Source organism: Mobula birostris, chromosome 24, assembly GCF_030028105.1.
Source record: "Mobula birostris isolate sMobBir1 chromosome 24, sMobBir1.hap1, whole genome shotgun sequence".
In the NCBI taxonomy this organism is placed as follows: domain Eukaryota; kingdom Metazoa; phylum Chordata; class Chondrichthyes; order Myliobatiformes; family Myliobatidae; genus Mobula; species Mobula birostris.
The window spans coordinates 47,641,701-47,661,260 of record NC_092393.1 but is presented as its reverse complement, the minus strand read 5'-3'; positions in this window follow the sequence as shown (position 1 = coordinate 47,661,260).

The window sequence follows — 19,560 nt, the reverse complement described above, 5'->3', positions numbered from 1 at the left end:
AGAATAACTGGGTTTACAATACATATCCCTTCTAAGGGCCACTCTCAAACAAATGTTTCATTTTGCACAAGCTATCCTCAAGGATATATGCACGCCTTTTCTTTAATCATTGATTATATGGGTACAGGGTTGTAGTTGCAGATGCACAGTTCTACCCGATTCATCAGCTACGTCCTGCGCTATGAGTGGACCTCCTATACCGAATAAAGGGGGCACTGAGTTTACGCTCGATAGACAATAGGTGCAGGAATAGGCCATTCGGCCCTTCGAGCAGCACCACCGTTCACTGTGATCATGGCTGATCATCCACAATCAATATCCAGTTCCCGCCTTATCCCCATAACCTTTGATTCCGCTATCCTTAAGAGCTCTATCCATCTCTTTCTTGAAAGCATCCAGAGACTTGGCCTCCACTGCCTTCTGGGGCAGAGCATTCCATATATCCACCACTCTCTGGGTGAAAAAGTTTTTCCTCAACTCCGTTCTAAATGGCCTACCCCTTATTCCTAAACTGTGGCCTCTTGTTCTGGACTCACCCATCAGCAGGAATATGCTTCCTGCCTCCAGCATGTCCAATCCCTTAATAATCTTATATGTTTCAATAAGACCCCCTCCCAGTCTTCTAAATTTCAGAGTATACAAGCCCAGTCGCTCCAATCTTTCGACATATGACAGTCCCGCCATCCTGGGAATTAACTTTGTGAACCTACGCTGCACTCCCTCAATAGCAAAGACGTCCCTCCTCAAATTTGGAGACCAAAACTGCACACAGTCCTCCAGGTGTGGTCTCACCAGGGCCCTGTACAGCTGCGGAAGGACTTCTTTGCTCTTATACTCAATTCCCCTTGTTATGAAGGCCAGCATGCCATTAGCTTTCTTCACTGCCTGCTGTACTTGCATGCTTGCTTTCAGTGACTGATGTCTTCTGGTCTTCTGCTGCTGTAGCCCATCCACTTCAAGGTTTGACAAGTTGTATGTTCAGAGGTGCTCTCCTGCACACCACTGCTCTAACATGTGGTTACTCAGTTACTGTCACCTTCCTGTCAGCTCGAATCAGTCTGGCCATTTTCCTCTGATCTCTCTTACTAACAAGGTGTTTTCACCCATTGAATTGCTGCTCATTGGATATTTTTGGTTTTTCGCACCGTTCTCGAGAAACTCTGGAGACCGATCCCCAGCAGTAGGTTAAACTTGAGTCCAATATCCAACACGTCCTGAGATCATGAGCAAACCAGGGGAGTGGGGTCAAGAATTCCCTCTGCTCGGCACTCTCTACATTAATGCAGCTGTTCCTCACTGGTTGTGCTGGATGTTATGACAAGGTGCTCAATTTAAGGAGCTTGAGCAGTCCTATGGATCCCCTAGAGCTGTTGACTCATTTATGGGTGGAGTCACAAGTACCTGTGAGTAGCCAAATGGAAAGGAAGCATCAGTCACAATGTTTCCGGAAAGGCAGGTGCTCGGGTGCCACGCTAACTCATCCCATAGACAGCACCAAGAAGGAAGTGCCTCTGGCCTATTTAAATGCTACATACTGCACATTTTAATTCTGTTGGAAAGACTCATTCTTAAAGACACCTAGAGTGATTATGGACGCCTAGAACTAGAAGTTCTAGAATAAAGCAAATGTCTGTTGTCATCCTGCTAATGCCAACACAAGCAGGACCAACTTCTGCCCTAAATCTTGCCTGGTTGGTGGTGAGAGGGTACCTCCTAGTCAGATTCTTCTTGCATGCTGGGAGCATTGCTTCCTTTGCGCAAAGAGGCTGTGAAGAATGATGCAAGGGATTATCCCGTGATTCATCCCAAGCAGCTGTGTGACGGAGATCTCTCTGATCTACGGACTGTTCCCTGGGGACACACATGAAGATGAACATCAAGTGCTGCGGGGAAATCATCAACTTGGTGAAAGATGCTGTTTGGTCTGCCTGCACCTCAAGATGCTGATGATTGGCGCATTCCAGACTGCAGGAGTACGTGCTGAGGGAAGCTTGGGCTTGGTGGGGAAGGACTACATTATGGTGTTCTTCCACTACTGGAGAGGGAGTGGCTGGTTGGGATGAGGAAGGCCCTTCGATTCGTAAGGCCAGTGATGTTGTGGGGATGGAACTGGACTCTCTGACGGTGGTGTCTGAAAAGAGGATGCTGTCCAAGTTGCATGCCATCTTGGACAATGTCTCCCATCCACTACATAATGTACTGGGTGGGCACAGGAGTACATTTAGCCAGAGACTCATTCCACCGAGACGCAACACAGAGCATCATAGGAAGCCATTCCTGCCTGTGGCCATCAAACTTTACAACTCTTCCCTTGGAGGGTCAGACACCCTGAGCCAATAGGCTGGTCCTGGACTTATTTCCTGGCATAATTTACATATTAGTATTTAACTATTTATGGTTTTATTACTATTTATTATTTATGAGGCAACTGTAATAAAAACCAATTTCCCCCAGGATCAATAAATTGTGACTATGACTATGACTATGACTAACTATTTTAGTAGTGTAGCACCCCAGGGGGGGCCACATGATTGGCAGCAGTGTGAAGGAATGTACTGGAGAACAGGTCTGAAAGCATTGACTATGAATGTAAAGAATGAAAATGCACTGTTTGGTTTATTTTTGTAGATATCTATTTATTCATTTATTTATTTAAATTATTTACTGACAGAGACAGCATAGAACAGGCCCATCTAGCCCAGTGAGCCACACGGCCCAGCAACCGACCTAGCCTAACCACAGGACAATTTACCAATTAACCTCCTAAATTGTACATCTTTGGACTGTGGGAGGAAACTGGAGCACCCGGAGGAAACCCATGCGGTTCACGGGGAGAACATACAAACCCCTTACAGAAGGCATGGAAACGGTCTCCGAACTTCGGAAGCTCCCGAGCTGTAATAGTGTCATACTAGCCGCTAAACTACCGTGGCATCATAAAAATAATAATTTTCATTAAGAACGAAGTTTGTCTTGATGCAGTATAAAAAATCTTGTTCCATAACTGAGACGAATTTATCTGTAACTTATTTCAACGAAGTCATTTCACACATTGACCATATTGCTGACAGTCAATGACGTATGTATTCTGACAGTGAACATGGATGTGTATCTTGCCTCACAGTGACTGTGATGGAAATAAATGAAAGCGTACTAGAAAAAAGTTCCTTTGCTTCAACCTTCAGAATGGTTAATAATTTAATTTCCTGTGTGGTTTTAGTTATAAAACTATCATTAACCAATGTAAAGAAACATGAAAACATTTCAATTGTAATTGTTGCTTAATTCAGGGGCGCTAAAGGTAGTAGCCTCAGCTGTGGCAGCGTGTTTGTGTCCTTGAGCAAGGCATTTAATCACACATCGCTCTGGTGTCTGTGCAAGGAGTGGCACCCCACACAGACTTCCAATCTGCTCTTTGTAAGGCATGAAAATGCCCGACGCAGACCTCTCATGGTCTGAGTCGACATTCCTCTCCCAAAGGTAGTAGACATGGTCCAGTCTATACTGTTTCATTCTCTGCTCCTGATTTCATAATTAATGAGTATGTAGAAACCTGAGCTCTTGTTTTCTATTGAAGGCATTGCCTATTTCAATGTATTAAGACAAAATTAAATGTTTAGAAAAATACTTTTGTGAGTTGTACTCAATGGTGGGGAAATCCCTCCCCATCATTGAGCACATCCACAAGGAAGCAGCATCCATCCCGGAGGACCCTCACTATCCAGGGCGTGTTCTCTTCTCACTGCTGCCATTGGGAAGGAAGTACAAGAGCCTTAGATCCCACACCACCAGGTTCATGAACAGTTATTACATTTCAACCATCAGGCTCCTGAACGAGCGTGGATAACTTCACTCACCTCAACACTGCATTATTCCACAATCTAAGGACTCACTTTCAAGGGTTGTGCAAGTCATATTGTCATTACTAATTTATTTATTTAGAGATACAGCACAAAATAGGCCCTCCCAGCCCTTTGAGCTACATCACCCAGCGACCCTTGACAACTCCCTAGTTAACCCTAATCTAATTATGGGAGAACTTTCAATGACTACCATGTCCAGCCCTATAGCTCAGAAGGGTAGGGAAAGGAAGAGGATGGCAGCAGTGATAGGGGACTCCATAGTCAGAGGGTCAGACAGGCGATTCTGTGGATGCAGGAAAGAAACACAGATGGTTGTTTGCCTCCCAGGTGCCAGGGTCCAGGATATTTCTCATCGCGTCCACGATATCCTGAAGTGGGAAGGTGAACAGGCAGAGGTCGTGACATATTGGTACCAACGACATAGGTAGGAAAAGGGAGGAGGTCCTGAAAACAGACTACAGGGAGTTAGGAAGGAAGTCGAGAAGCAGGACCACAAAGGTAATAACCTCGGGATTACTGCCTGTGCCACACGACAGTGAGTATAGGAATAGAGTGAGGTAGAGGATAAATGCACGGCTGAGGGATTGGAACAGGGGGCAGGGATTCAGATTTCTGGATCATTGGAGCCTCTTTTGGGGCAGGCGTGACCTGTACAAAAAGGATGGGTTGCACTTGAATCTGAGGGTGACCAATATCCTAGCAGGGAGGTTTGCTAAGGCTATCGGGGAGAGTTTAAACTAGAATTGCTGGGGGGTGGGAACCGACCTGAAGAGATGGAGGAAGGGGCGGTTGGCTCACAAATAGAGAAAGCTTGTAAACAGTGTGAAAGGGAGGATAGGCAGGTGATAGAGAAGGGATGCGCTCAGATTGATGGTTTGAGATATGTCCATTTTTTATGGCATGTGCCTGCGTGCATGCGAGTCTGTGCGTGTGTGTCTGCATGTGTGTGCATGCGTGTCTATGCGTGTGCGTGCGTCCATGGTGATGTCTTTTTCATGGCTTTTTACAAAGCGCGGAGCGAGAGAGAGAGACTGTGTTGTGCACCACTCCTCACACAGACATTTTCGCAGTATTTTTCCTTTTATTTTACGAGGTCGAGCTGCGATCTCGACCCAGCACGGATGGAAAGCGTACTCGGGAACAGACCCAACTGGTTTCGAACCTGGTAACCTCCGCTCCCGGGTCCAGCGCCGATGTAATTGCACCACCAGCCGGCCGAGATGTGTCTATTCAGCGAGGAGTATTATGAATAAAGTGGATGAGCTTAGAGTGTGGATCAGTACTTGGAGCTATGATGGCCATTACGGAGACTTGGATAGCTCAGGGGCAGGAATTGTTACTTCGAGTGCCAGGCTTTAGATGTTTCAGAAAAGACAGGGAGGGAGGCAAAAGAGATGGGGGCATGCCACTGCTGATCAGAGATAGTGTCATGGCTGCAGAAAGGAGGAAGTCATGGAGGGATTGTCCACTGAGTCTCTGTGGCTGTAAGTTAAGAACAGGAAGGGGACAATAACTCTACTGGGTGTTTTTTATAGACCACCCAATAGTAACAGGGACACCGAGGAGCAGATAGGGAGACAGATTCTGGAAAGGTGTAATAATAACAACAGGATTCGCATGATGGGGGATTTTAATTTCCTAGATATTGATTGGCATCTCCCTAGAGCAAGGGGTTTAGATGGGGTGGAGTTTATTAGGTGAGTTCAGAAAGGTTTCCTGTAGATAAGCCTAAAAGAGAAGAGGCTGTACTTGATCTGGTACTGGGAAATGAACCTGGTCAGGTGTCAGATCTGTCAGTGGGAGAGCATTTTGGAGATAGTGATCACAATTCTATCTCCTTTACCATAGCATTGGAGAGGGATAGGAACAGACAAGATAGGAAAGTGTTAAATTGACACAAAGGGAAACATGAAGGTATCAGGCAGGAACTTGGAAGCATAAATTGGGAATAGATGATCTCAGGGAAATGTATGGCAGAAATGTGGCAAATATCCAGGTGATATTTGTGTGGCGTTCTGCATAGGTACGTTCCGATAAGACAGGGAAAGGATGCTAGGGTACAGGAACCATGGTGTTTAAAGGCTGTTGAAATCCTAGTCAAGAAGAAAAGAAAAGCTTACGAAAGATTCAAAAATCTCGGAAATGACAGAGGTCTAGAAGATTATAAGGCTAGCAGAAAGGAGCTTAAAATGAAATTAGGAGAGCCAGAAGGTGCCATGAGAAGGCCTTGGTGAGCAGGATTAAGGAAAACCCCAAGGCATTCTAGAAGTATGTGAAGAGCAAGAGGATAAGACGTGAGAGAATAGGACCAATTAAGTGTGACAGTGGAAAAGCATGTATGGAACCGAAGGAGATAGCAGAGGTACTTAATGAATACTTTGCTTAAGTATTCACTGTGGAAAAGGACCTTGGTGATTGTAGGGATGACTTACAGCAGACTGAAAAGCTTGAGCATATAGACATTAAGAAAGAGGATGTGCTGGAGCTTTTGGAAAGCGATAAGTTGGATAAGTCACCAGGACCAGACGAGATGTACCCCAGGCTACTGCGGGAGTGAGGAAGGAGATTGCTGAGCCTCTGGCAATGATCTTTGCATCGTCAATGGGGATGGGAGAGATTCCAGAGGATTGGAGGGTTGTAGATGTTGTTCCCTTATTCGAGTAAGGGAGTAGAGATAACCCAGGAAATTATAGATTAGTGAGTCTTACTTCAGTGGTTGGAAAGTTGATGGAAAAGATCCTGAGAGGCAGAATTTATTAACATTTGGAGAGGCATAATATGCTTAGGAATAGTCAGCATGGTTTTGTCAAAGGCGGGTTGTGCCTTACGAGCCTGATTGAATTTTTTGAGGGTGTGACTAAACACATTGATGAAGGTAGAGCAGTAGATGTAAGGCATATAATTTTAGCAAGGCATTTGATAAGGTACCCTATGCAAGGCTTATTGAGAAAATAAGGAGGCAGGGGATCCAAGGGGATAGCGGTTTGTGGATCCAGAATTGACTTCCCCACAGAAGGCAAAGAGTAGTTATGGACAGGTCATATTCTGCATGGAGGTCTGTGACCAGTGGTGTGCCTCAGGGATCTGTTCTGGGACCCCTTCTCTTCATGATTTTTATAAATGACTTGGATGAAGAAATGGAGGAATGGGTTGGTAAATTTGCTGATGACACAAAAGTTGGGGGTGCTGTGGATAGTGTGGAGGGCTGTCAACCATGGGATTGAGTTTAGGAGCTGAGAGGTAATGTTACAGCTATATAGGACACTGGTCAGACCCCACTTGGAGTACTGTGCTCATTTCTGGTCACCTCACTACAGGAAGGATGTGGAATCTATAGAAAAGGTGCAGAGGAGATTTACAAGGATGTTGCCTGGATTGGGAAGCATACCTTATGAGAACAGGTTGAGTGAACTTGGCCTTTTCTCCTTGGAGCAACAGAGGATGAGAAATGACCTGATAGAGGTATATAAGATGATGAGAGGCATTGATCATGTGGATAGTCAGAGGCTTTTTCCCAGGGCTGAAATGGCTAATACAAGAGGGCACATTTTTAATGTGCTTGGAAATAGGTACAGAGGAGATATCAGGGTAAGTTTTTTATGCAGTGAGTGCATGGAATCGGCTGTCAATGATGGTGGTGGAGGCGGATACAATGGAATCTTTTAAGAGACTCCTGGATAAGTACATGGAGCTTAGAAAAATAGAGGGCTATGGGTAACCCTAGGTAATTTCTAAAGTAAGTACATGTTCAGCACAGCATTGTGGGCCAAAGGGCCTGTACTGTGCTGTGGGTTTTCTCTGTTTTTATGTTTCTATGACTAAATTAACCTACTAACCAATGTTCCCTCTAATTTGTAATGATCTGTGTGCCAGAAGTCTTCAGCAGTGCAATTTTTTGCCCAGTGACAATAACATGTGTGCACTGAATAATTTCTTCAATAAAAATGGTATAAGTAAGCCAGTTCTAAAATATGCAGACAAGTTATCGCAAACTCCATGTTGTCAATATCATTCCCGTCAGAAACTGGAAAAGCAAATGTGATTGTGTACGAGGCTGATAAACTTTTATGCGCAGTTTAAATTCCTTTGTGCACTAGCAGCAAAGGATGTGTACTGTATGTGTACACACCCAAGAGGGAACATTGCTACTAATCACTGCGTCTTTTTACTGTGGGAGGAAACCAGAGCACCCAGAGAAAACCCACACATTCCATGGGAAAGACATACAGACTCCTTACAGAGTACGCTGATATTGATCTCTAAACTGTGACGCCCCAAGCATTAACAGCATCATGCTAACCACTTATTATGGTGGCGCCCATAATAATTTATATAATTTATTATTACTATTATTATTTGTTTGTAATTGCAGTTTCTGTTTTGCACATTGATCATTTGCTCATCTTTGTTTGTGTGTATTGTGGGGATGATTGGAAGAATTGGATAGCCCATGCTTGAATGGCGGAGCAGACTCGATGGGCCGAATGGCCTACTTCTGCTCCTTTATCTTATGGTCTTATGTTTCTTTTTATCTCTTGTGAAGTCCTGCAAGAAAACTAATCTGAGAGTAATACAGTATATGGTGACATATATATTCTTTGATTATAAACTTATTTTGAACGTTGAGTTTGAGCTTTGTGTTGTTGAAACTGATATACAATGCAACTGTAATGTCAGTAATGGGGTCTCATTGTAAGTGGAAGGTGGAACCTGTTGCCAAATTGCAGTAGCTTCATGAAGTATGACCGAGCTGAAATGGAATGGCAACAGATGCTTAAAGCGAGCAGAACTGATAGTTCAAACACAAGGAAATCTGCATTTGCAAATCTGCAAATTTCCAGCAACTTTTATGTGCAGAACTGATAGTTGTCCTGTTTCACAGGAATGCAAAGCTTTCAATAATCCAATGGTCTTTAGCTTCCTAATTCAGATCAGAAGCAGACTGAAATAGAAGTTTATATACTGGGGAAATGTGGCTTTCAAGGTGATAAATGTTTTAGCCTCAGATTCTGTTTGAAATTTTGAGGGCCAAGATGGCATTAGAAAAATGAGTGCAGTCATAACAATTTGTAGATTGCTCCAGAAACTTGAACATGCCACTTACACAATCAGAATCAGGTTTATTATCGATGACATATATCATCATAAAACTTGTTACTTCGCTGCAAAAGCACAGTGTAAAACATAAAGGGATTCATGGACCATTCAGAAATCTGATAGTGGAGCAGAAGAAGCTGTTCCAACAATGTTGAGTGTGTGTCTTCAGGATTTTGTACTTCCTTCTCAATGGTAGTAATGAGAAGACGTCTTGGATAGTGGGGGTCCTTAATAATGCATGGATGGAAATTATCATTTCACACTATAATGCTGTGGGAATGCTTCATTGTCAGAAAAGTTATGCTTTGATGGAGGTATCTATATTTTTCAGGCGGATTTTAATTAATTGATGTGAGCTTTCACTTATCCCAGATCCATACTCAATTCTTTAGTTAATATCCAATCACAGCTGCTTTGACACTCCAATAATCTGGTCTGATATCATTGCATTTGCCTGAAATATTAACAGGACAATAATTAAACACTCTCGGTCAATATAAATTGTACTATAGTTTATTTAAATATCTAACAAAAACAGGACAAATTCCACCCTACCAATCACCTTTCTATCTTTTCCTGTCCTCCAAAGGAGCCCTATTAAATTCTGTGTGGGTTTAAAACAATTTATTCTGTCTACATTAAAGTTCTTCCCACTGCAGTCACTTCTGTCAGCTTCTCATTAGTAGAGCTCCTCTTTTTCTGTTTACATGTCTCAACTGTTAAAAGCTTATTGCCTATTTCATAAGGTGGGCACCACCCATGTGAGACAAGAAGTGCCTTTGTTACTCAGGACCCACACAGTCTTTGTCCCAGAAAAAAAAAGTGGCAATACATAACTTATTACACCCTTCTGATCTTCCTAAATGCTTTTATAAATGTACCAATAACTTTCTATGTTTTTTTATCTCAGCTTTGTACTATTTGGTACGTTCTCAACCTTGATTCAGAAGGTTAGGGCTTACACTTAGAGGCTGGACCATAATATCTCTCCCAACAAATCCATTCTAATACTGTGGGGTTGCTGCATCATAGAAGATATTGTATTATTTGATGTGACGGTGTTTGCTGAGCTTGGCAAATAGCTTGCAGACATTTCATCACCAGTTGAGGTGAGATCCTCATTGCACAGTTCTTTGTGTCTCTCTGTAGGAGTGCTCACATTTATATAGTCCCCCATTCGCTTGCCTTGGTGTCGATTGGCTACTCCTTGAGTTAACCTTTGAATTCTATTGGCTCCTATTTCTCTGGCTCTCAGGAGTTCGTCGATAGCATTTATTTTGATACCACCACCACCTTTTCTCACTGTTACCATCAGGTAGGAAATACAGAAGCCTGAAGGCACACACTCAGCAATTCAGGAACAGCTTCTTCCCCTCTGCCATCTGATTCCTAAATGGACTTTGAAGCTTTGGACACGACCTCACTTTTTTAAAAGTATACTGTATTTCTGTTTTTGCACATTTTTTTAATATCTATTCAATATACGTAATTGATATACTTGTTAATTTATTATTATGTTTTATTTTATTTATTTTTCTCTCTCTCTGCTAGATTATGTATTGCATTGAACTGCTGCTGCTAAGTTAACAAATTTCACGTCACACGCCGGTGACAATAAACCTGATTCTGATTCTGATTCCTATACTATATTATGGTGGAGATAGTTGTTCTGATAGGTGTGTATAAAAGTCCATTGTCATTGCATTAGGAAAAGAAGAAGAGTTATTCCCATTGCTTGACTAATAGTTAATCCTTCAGACAATAGTTGGTTATCTCATCGCCTTTATGTCAATGCTTATGGAAGCTTGATTTTCTCAACTTGGTTGATGTATTTTGTACACTTTTACATCTCAACGTACTTTCTTGGGTGTTTTGAAGTAAATGGTCAGAACTTGATGCCAGCAAAAGGTCAGCCACGTTTTTTCCAGATCTGTTTTGCCAGCTGTTAAACCTCCAAAGAAAAGTGAGTGCTCCTGAAACCATTAATTATTATCAACAATGTTAAAAATTCAAACTCTTAAAATATTTTATCTAAAAAATCAGAAGATGCATTTAAATAATCTAATTTGATTCAGAAAAAAATCTAATTTGCATTCTGCATTTACCAGAATATTTCTATTCTATGAACAATGGAGAGACTGTTGTGACTCAAGCAAGCCTTGCTGCACACAGGATTGGTGAAACTGTGGTTTAGTAAAAGCTGGTATGGCTTTCCTGTGTGTGTTTAGGTGAAGCAGATACAAAGGAAAGCATTTAAATGTTACCATGCCAAGTGCACAGAGTAAAATTGTATATTGGAAATTCAATATTCATATGCTTTATAACATAGACCTTTTCAGGCTTACAAGGAGCACTGCTACAAGAGAGCAGCATCTATCTTCAAGGACCCCCCAATATCCAGGCCATGACCTTTTCTCACTGCCGTGTAAGTGTGACAGAGTGCCTTTCTTTGGGGACATATGTTCAGACACTGAACACATTTGTGAGGTGCTTTTATACATCCTTCTTATGTGTGACTCAGATAACAATTCTCTGTCAGTGCAAATATCCTCCAGTATGCTAAAAAAATGCAGGAGCTGATAAATAATTGATTGGTTGCCCTCCCATCAGTTATGGAAGAGAGTGTTAATTCTTAACCTCCGTCCTCTTGAGGTGTGGTGAATTGTGTTCAGTTATGTGACAGAATCAGTACTAAAGCAAAATAAACCATCAGCAAATAGCGTGGATAAAATGTCAGCTTTGGACCTGCTTTTCAAATGGACATAAAGAAAGGTACTGTGATGGAAAATATAAGATGTTTTCAGTAATAGAGGCAGCTGTTATAATGGGGTTGTGCCAGACCACCTATCCTGCCTTAATAACTGGGAATTGAGGTGATTAGTAATTTATTAGTAATTTAACTAAATGATTGTGTTTAGACACTGAAAAATGGACCCTTGATTGTGCAGGTGTCTAATTCTTAAAAATGTTAATGAAACAATTTTGTAAATATTCTGGTCAGTGCTTTGGTTGTGGGTTTCTATGATTTTTACTAGTTAACTCATGCACTTTCTCCAAACTATCCAAAATATTTATCAAAAGCGCTGCATATGCATATCCCTCCCATCTGTCCAATAATCTTTTGGACCTCCTACCATCAGTTTAAAAGTACCATAGCACTAGGATAGGGACCTAATGCTTTTTCCCCAGGACACGAGAACACTGATCGCCCTGCCGCCATCCAGGTCTGACCACATATGAAGGGCCTGCAGTGTATACTGTTTATTTTTTTTTGACTTATGTCATAAGTGCATCTTATTATTTGTGGTAATACTATCTTTGTGTTGTATGTGAGTTATACAGTACGTATTGTGCTGTGTACCTTGGTCCAGCGGAATGTTGTTTCATTTGATGTTTACATGTTTACAGCTGAATGACAATAAACCTGAACTTGACTTACCTTCAACTTGACAAAGTAACATTTCTTTATTGAAAGATGATTCAAAGACACAAGATAGAATTGATTCTATGTAATCTCACCAGTAAAGGCTAGTAAGATACAGGTTAGATATAGCGGTCCACAGGACTCCCCCTGCTCTGTCACACTGATCCTTCACCAAGCACCTCTTGAATCATTGACACTAGTCCTGGTACACTTTTCTCCATGTTGAAGAACTCAATGAAGTCAAAGTCCCCCAATGATGGTCCAGGCAGGACTGCCTCCTGGGGAACTTCTTGGTCAGCTTCTGATGCAGAAACAGTAAGTCCTCTGCTTGGGCAGCAGAATTGCACTCTACACTTTCCTTAAGGGTTTCTGATTGCTTCCTCCACACATTTGCCTGTCTTGGGTTCTCCAATAGCACTTTATTATCAAAACCAGTCAGCTTTAATTGTTCTCGATTGACCAGTGAAAATTTCTGATTGACCAGCAGGAACTATTCTGGTTCCTCTTCAGTTTAGGAATCACATCACCCCCACTTGCCAAAATCACATTTGCCATCACTCAACTCTCTCCTAAAGCACTTCTCCTTGTAGTCTAATTCTCTTTCTTCTCTAGCATCCCCATCTTGCAAGGCTTTGTCGCTCCCATCCCAATCAAAGATTCTTGTTGTTATTATACACCCACACCCAATTCTCCTCTGGCAACCCAATCCATAATTATTTTCATTCTCTTTATTTTCCAATGGGCTTCCAGGTTGTCAAGTATTGGAGGTACAGGTTTCCCCCGCCATCCAAAGGTAAAGCATTCCAATGAAATGGTTCGTAAGCCAAAATGTCATAAAGTGAAGAAGCAATTACCATCTATTTATATGGGAAAAATTTGTGAGCGTTCGCAGACCCAAAAAATAACCTAGCAAATCAAGCCAAATAACATATAAAACCTAAAATAGCAGTAACATAGAGTAAAAGCAGGAATGATATGATAAATACATAGGCTATATAAAGTAGAAATACTTATCTACAATCATTGCTGCACTGTCCACCGTAGTGAAAATCTCATGCAAGCGCTCTTGGCAGAAACACTCTCTCCAGTAACCTTTAAGCTATGAGGCTGCCAAATCATACCAAATAACACACAAAAATACACAGCCTATATAAAGTAGAAATAATGTATGTACAGTGTGGTATCACTCACCAGAAACGGGAAGACAGCGCCGAGCACACTGATGATGGTGTGTTAGGCTGAGTCGTCGGAGGTTGGTGTGGTGCGGTGGCCACCAACCGATACCGATCCACGAAGAATGCAGCGGTACAGCGGTGGCCGGGACGCACCCAGCACATCTTTAAGAAAAAAGCCTAAATAAACAAGCTAATTAATTAGGTGCTGCCCGGCACGTAAATGTCAGCCCAGATCAGAGGCGACGCAATTGGCAATCGAAAAGCGGGGGACACCTGTATTGGTCTCTTGACAGGTTCCACCAAAGCCTGGGACTGAGAACTAAGTACAACATCAAGGTTTTCTTCCTTTTTCATGGATCTGCAATTCTTTGCTTGAGAACTACTTTCCCCAAATCTGAAGCATAGTTCTTTTCAGTTCCATCCAGAGGAAAACTCTTGCTAGAAATGGGATACAAGAATGCATGCCACTTTTCAGGGTCCCAGATACCTTCACTGTCATAGTTTTCTAAAAGAAATGATAGTCTCTGCTTTGCATATGGGTACTCCTTGATTTCTAGCAGGTTTTCCTTGAAATATCTATATGTTTCTTCATGCCACACATTTTTATTGTATCATTCAATAATCTTTTTCTTCAATCCATTTTATTTATCCATGCCACCACCAAGGATCAACAGCTGTCTCTGACACTCCACTAGGAACCCAAGCTTAAAAGCCAGCTTAGCAATGATTTCCTACATACTGCCCAGTTCTCAGTTGAATACTTCTGCATGATTCTTTAATCCTTCTTGTGGAGCAGTGCTCCCACCAATCAAATACCCTTCATGCCAGTTGAGTTTGAGCTGCTTGAACCATGAGTGGCCCAGAAGCACTAGATAACTACCTTTAGCAACGTAGAGTGGAAGTTTCTTTCTCTGTTCATTAATCTCCACCGTAACATGATCTACTCCCCTCGCTTAACAACCTCACCAGTGTAGGTCATTCAAGTCAACCTTTCCCCCTCTGGGGTGAGATTCTGCAATTTCTCCTTGTTAGCAGACTCTGATACCAGCGATACTACAGCACCCGTGTCCACTTGCATCCTCACTGTGGCCCCATGCAACTGTGGGGTCACCCAATAGCCATCTTTGACTCCTGAAGCAGATGAAACATGCAAACCTTCTTCAACCACAGAGTGAGAGTCACTCAGTCCATTCTCAATATACTTCAACTTGTTCACAAGTTTCGTTTTGTTTTTCCAAAAGTCATTTTTCTTTATTACAGTGTTTTTGGTTGACAATGCCCTTTTACTGGTGCATTCAATATGTCCCTTTTTGCCACTAGGTCCTTATTCCAGCATTCTTTTGCTGAATGGCCAGTTTTGCCAAAATGCTAAATTTGATTACAATTCCTGAAGTCAGCGGAAGCTTTATGGACTTGGGAGGATGCACTTAATATCTATGCTTCTTTAGCTGCCATCTCCACAGATGTACTATTCTCAATTGTCTTTTATAATGTTAGTCTGTCTTCTGTAAGCAAATATTTCTGAACTCCCCCCCCCCCCATGCAGACCACATACAAGTCTATCCTGCAACGTGTCATTCAATGACTGCCCAAAATCACATATTTCACATAACTGCTTCAGCGGTGCCACAAACTGTGAAATAGTCTCTAATATCTTTTATGAAATATAAACTTCTCAGCAATAATCAATGATGTAGATAAGCAGTCATCCTTTATGACTTGAACTATGCCTTCATAAGGCTCATCGCCAGGCTTAGCAGGTTGTACCACACTGCATAATAAATTAAATGTGTTTGCACCCATCACAGTCAGAAAAGTTGGAACATGAATATCATCTGAATATCATCTGACATTTGATTTGCCATTGCAAAATATTCAAATGTTTCAATATATGAACTCCACTGTTCTGTTATTTCATCATTTGTCCCCATATTTCTAAGCATCGTTATTTTCAAACACAATCACATTTCAGAAGGATGAACTAGACTTATCCTTCTGTCTCTCCCTCTCTCTTATTTGTTATGTTTAACCATCCTATTCTCATTCTCTCTCCTCAGATTCCTCACTCACCAAACTTCCTGCAGCCATTTTCTTTTTGCTCACCCACATAACAGAGCGGTACACTGCCAGCATTGTACACAGATTTTTTTTTTGCCATAAGGAACAAAACAATAAATATCATGTGAGGACATGTTGCCTTGTCACAAGTGGTAATGTTTGTGGTACGGGGAAGCCGGATGGCGGTGAATAACACACAAGAGATGGAGAGGTGAGGAACAAATGTGCTACTGTTTATTTTACTTGTAAGTCATCTACCCAGAAGGCCGTCTCGTATTATGTTCAGTATATAACACACAGCAAAGCTCAACTGGAACCCATGAGGTAAAAATATATATGAATACATAAAAGTTCTTATGTTCAAATCCATGATGTAAGAAGAATTTAATTGTATTCTTTTGTTAACACTTTTTTTTTCCAAATTCCATCACCACGCTTCTCCAAGAATTCCAACACAGAGAAGGGTACACAAACAGTGGTGTGGGGAACATGTCAATCAAATTTCATAAAAGATCTCCTGGCTACATATCAGGTCGTTAGTACTTGTTGTGACATTTGTTGCTTTCACAAATGTATTATCCCTTGGGTATAATCTTTGTATTATTTGTGCAGTAATTTTGTTTGAAGGGATACATAGGACAGAATGCTCATGAAATAGTTCAAGAGAGGCAGCTCACGGTCATGTATAAAATGCCTGGGAAATAGGTTAAATTTTGCATTTATCTTCTTTTCACTTTTGTTATTGAAAGAGAAGCTCTGGGAATCACTTTAATATCCTGCCTGTGTCTGATGGATTACAGTTCATTTTTATGAATTCTGCACTGCTGTGAAGTAATGCATAGATCATTTATTAGTGATTGTATGACTGAAGTCCTTAGAATGAATGGTTTTAATTGGATCTGAGTACAGAGAACGTTTCTCCCAGCAGTGTTTTCTAACCTAGTGGTCATAATTAGGAGCTGGAAGAGTGGTTTTAAGAGAAAAAAAAACGCATGAGTGAAAAAAATCAGACAACATGTAGACAATACAAAGTTGCAGACAGAAACAGATTGCAGGAATGGAAGTGTACTGCGGTGGGCATATTCACACATCTGTAATTATGAAGTGTGTGTATGTGTGTACAATGCATGTTTGCATGTGCACAAATGTGTATACACATCTGTCATGCACATTAGTGTGTATTTAATATTTCAGTAATATTTGGGTAACATAGTAAATATATTGTTTGATTAAGCATCTTTGTATTCTTTTTGTTTACATAATTCATTACTAGTTATACATAAAAGTATGTGAATGGCATATGTCATTATGCCACCACATCATATGTGAGCTCCTCATTCAAAGTAAAATTAAAGTAGACACGTTTTCCTGGGCTCCCATGTTTTTCTTGCGATTAGTTTATGAAACCTAACAGTGGCGATGAGTAAGATCTAAAATGAACCCGAGACAACTACCTACCTGTTGAAGTGCAGCGAGACATTCGAGTTAAAAAAAATGCAACACGTGCTTTTTCCTTCGGCAGGGCGAGAGAAAGACAGTGGTGTTAAAAAAAGCAGCATAGTTTTTTCCTCAGAAGGGGAGAAGTGGTCAAGTTAAAAAAAGCAAAAAACAGATGAAATTCATGGGTTCATAAACAGTGCTGTGTAATAATAAAAGAAAAGCAGAAATGGCTGGGTACATTGAAAAGATAGATGTGATCAATTGCACATCAGATAACTGGATCATGTACACTGAACAAATTGAGCAGTATTTCGGGTTGCAGTCAGGAATGAAACTGAGCATGAACAAAATTGAAACATCTAAACAGAAAATGGCCTGGCCAAAATAATTGTGTTATCATTGTCGCAGGGGCTCACATATACCAAGTCAATGAAGGTTTAAAGGTGAAACTGGCAAAATGCAACAAAATAGGACACATACAAAGAGCATGTCAGGCAGTCAAAGATAAATGGACTGCACAGGGAGGGAAAAAATAAGATGTCCAGTTGCAGTTTCATAAGAGCACTAATCTGCATGTGCATGGTAGCATAGTGTTAGCACAATGCTCTACAGTACCTGTGACCCAGGTTCAATTCTCACCACTGCCTGTAAGGAGTTTGTATGTTCTTCCTGTGACCACATGGGTTTCCTCCAGGTGCTCCAGTTTCGTCCCACAGTCCAAAAACATACCGGTAGGTGTGTTAAATAGTCATCGTAAATTGCCCTGTGATTAGGCAATGGTTAAATCAGGGGATTGCTGGATGGTGTGGCTCAAAGAACCAGAAGGGCCTATTCCGCACTGCATATCAATAAATAAATAAATGAACAAAACATCTGGTAATGATGAGAGTGACACAGGACTGAGTAGCTTAGAGATCTACAATGTGAAAATTAAACATAGACAAGCAATATGGCTTATGCAAGAATGAATGGCAAATTAAATAAAATTGAAGGTATATTTAGGTATATTTCAGGAAGATAATAGATTCTTAATTAGTCAGGGCATGAAGGGATATGGGGAGAAGGCGGAAGATTGGGACCGAGAGGAAAATTGGATCAGCCATGATGAAATGGCACAACAGACTTAATGGGCCAAATGGCCTAATTCTGTTCCTGTATCTTATGGTATTATGGAAAATAAGGAAATGGCTGATTCAGCCATGTCACAAAATCAGTTTGAATGACATTTCAAAGATTCTGGCCTGAAGCCTGCAGATAACCAACCAAGAAGTTATACTGGCGGGAAAATAACTCAGGTAGGAATGATATTTATAATAGTGAAATACAACAATTTGAAAGTCACATTGGGCTTGTATGTGGTAAAAACAGGAGGGCCAGCATTGTGGAATCATGCTTGGCTGAGACAGCTATAATTTGATTGGAGATCCATCCACTATTTGCATGCCACATTTTCTGCAATAGAATCAACTAAGAGCAAATTAAGAAAGGTATTGGATGATACCACAACAATGTTCAAGGATGGCATTAGAAAACTCAAATATTTCAAGGGTAAAATAATGTTTCATGAAAATGCTACATTCAAGTTTTACAAAGCCCGTCCAGCGCCCTATTCTATTTGTGATTACAAATAGATTAGCCAGTGAGCTAAATGGCACGGAGGCTAGAGAAATTCTTTCCAAGGTTGAGTGACACCATGAGCAAGTCCAGTTGTCCCAGTAGTCAAGCAGAATGGGTCTGTCAGGATCTGTGGTGATTTTAAGGTTACCATCAACGCAACACTGAAAATAGATCAATACCCTCTGCCCAGGATAAAGGATATCTTTGCAGAACTTTCTGAAGGGAAACACTTCATCAAAGTTGACTTAGTTGAGGCCTATCTATGGATGAAGATGGAAGAAGAGTCCTAAGTGTTTCTTAGCATAAAAACTCATAAAGGGCTTTATCACTATAATATGTTTACCTGGATGACATCAGTGTTACCGGTGAGGATGACACAGAGCTTCTCCAAAATCTCAAGGCAGTTTAAAAGAGATTAAAAGATTATGGTCTCAGAACATGATACAACAAGTGTGAATTCTTTCAACCAAGCATCACTTAATATAGACAGACCATTGGCGCACAAGGATTACACAAACATGCTGAGAAAATTCAAGCAATGGTAATGCCCCAAGGCCAAATGATGTGTCGCAATTGCAGTCATTATTTAGGATTTGTCAATTACTGTAACTGGTCCTTACCAAACCTGGCTACTGTGCTCCATACCTTGAACTCATTACTACAGATCAGGAAGAAATAACAATGAATAAAACAGTGTCAGGTTGCCTTACAAAAGACATAGGAAATGGTGACTTCAGACACTGTACTTGCACATTATGATCCACATCATCTAGAGAAGCTTGCCCGTGATGCCTTGCCTTATGGTACAGGTGCAGTCAAGACACACATAATGAGTGATGGAAGGGAATGTTCCATAGCCTTTACATTATGCTCCCTTACTGCTGCA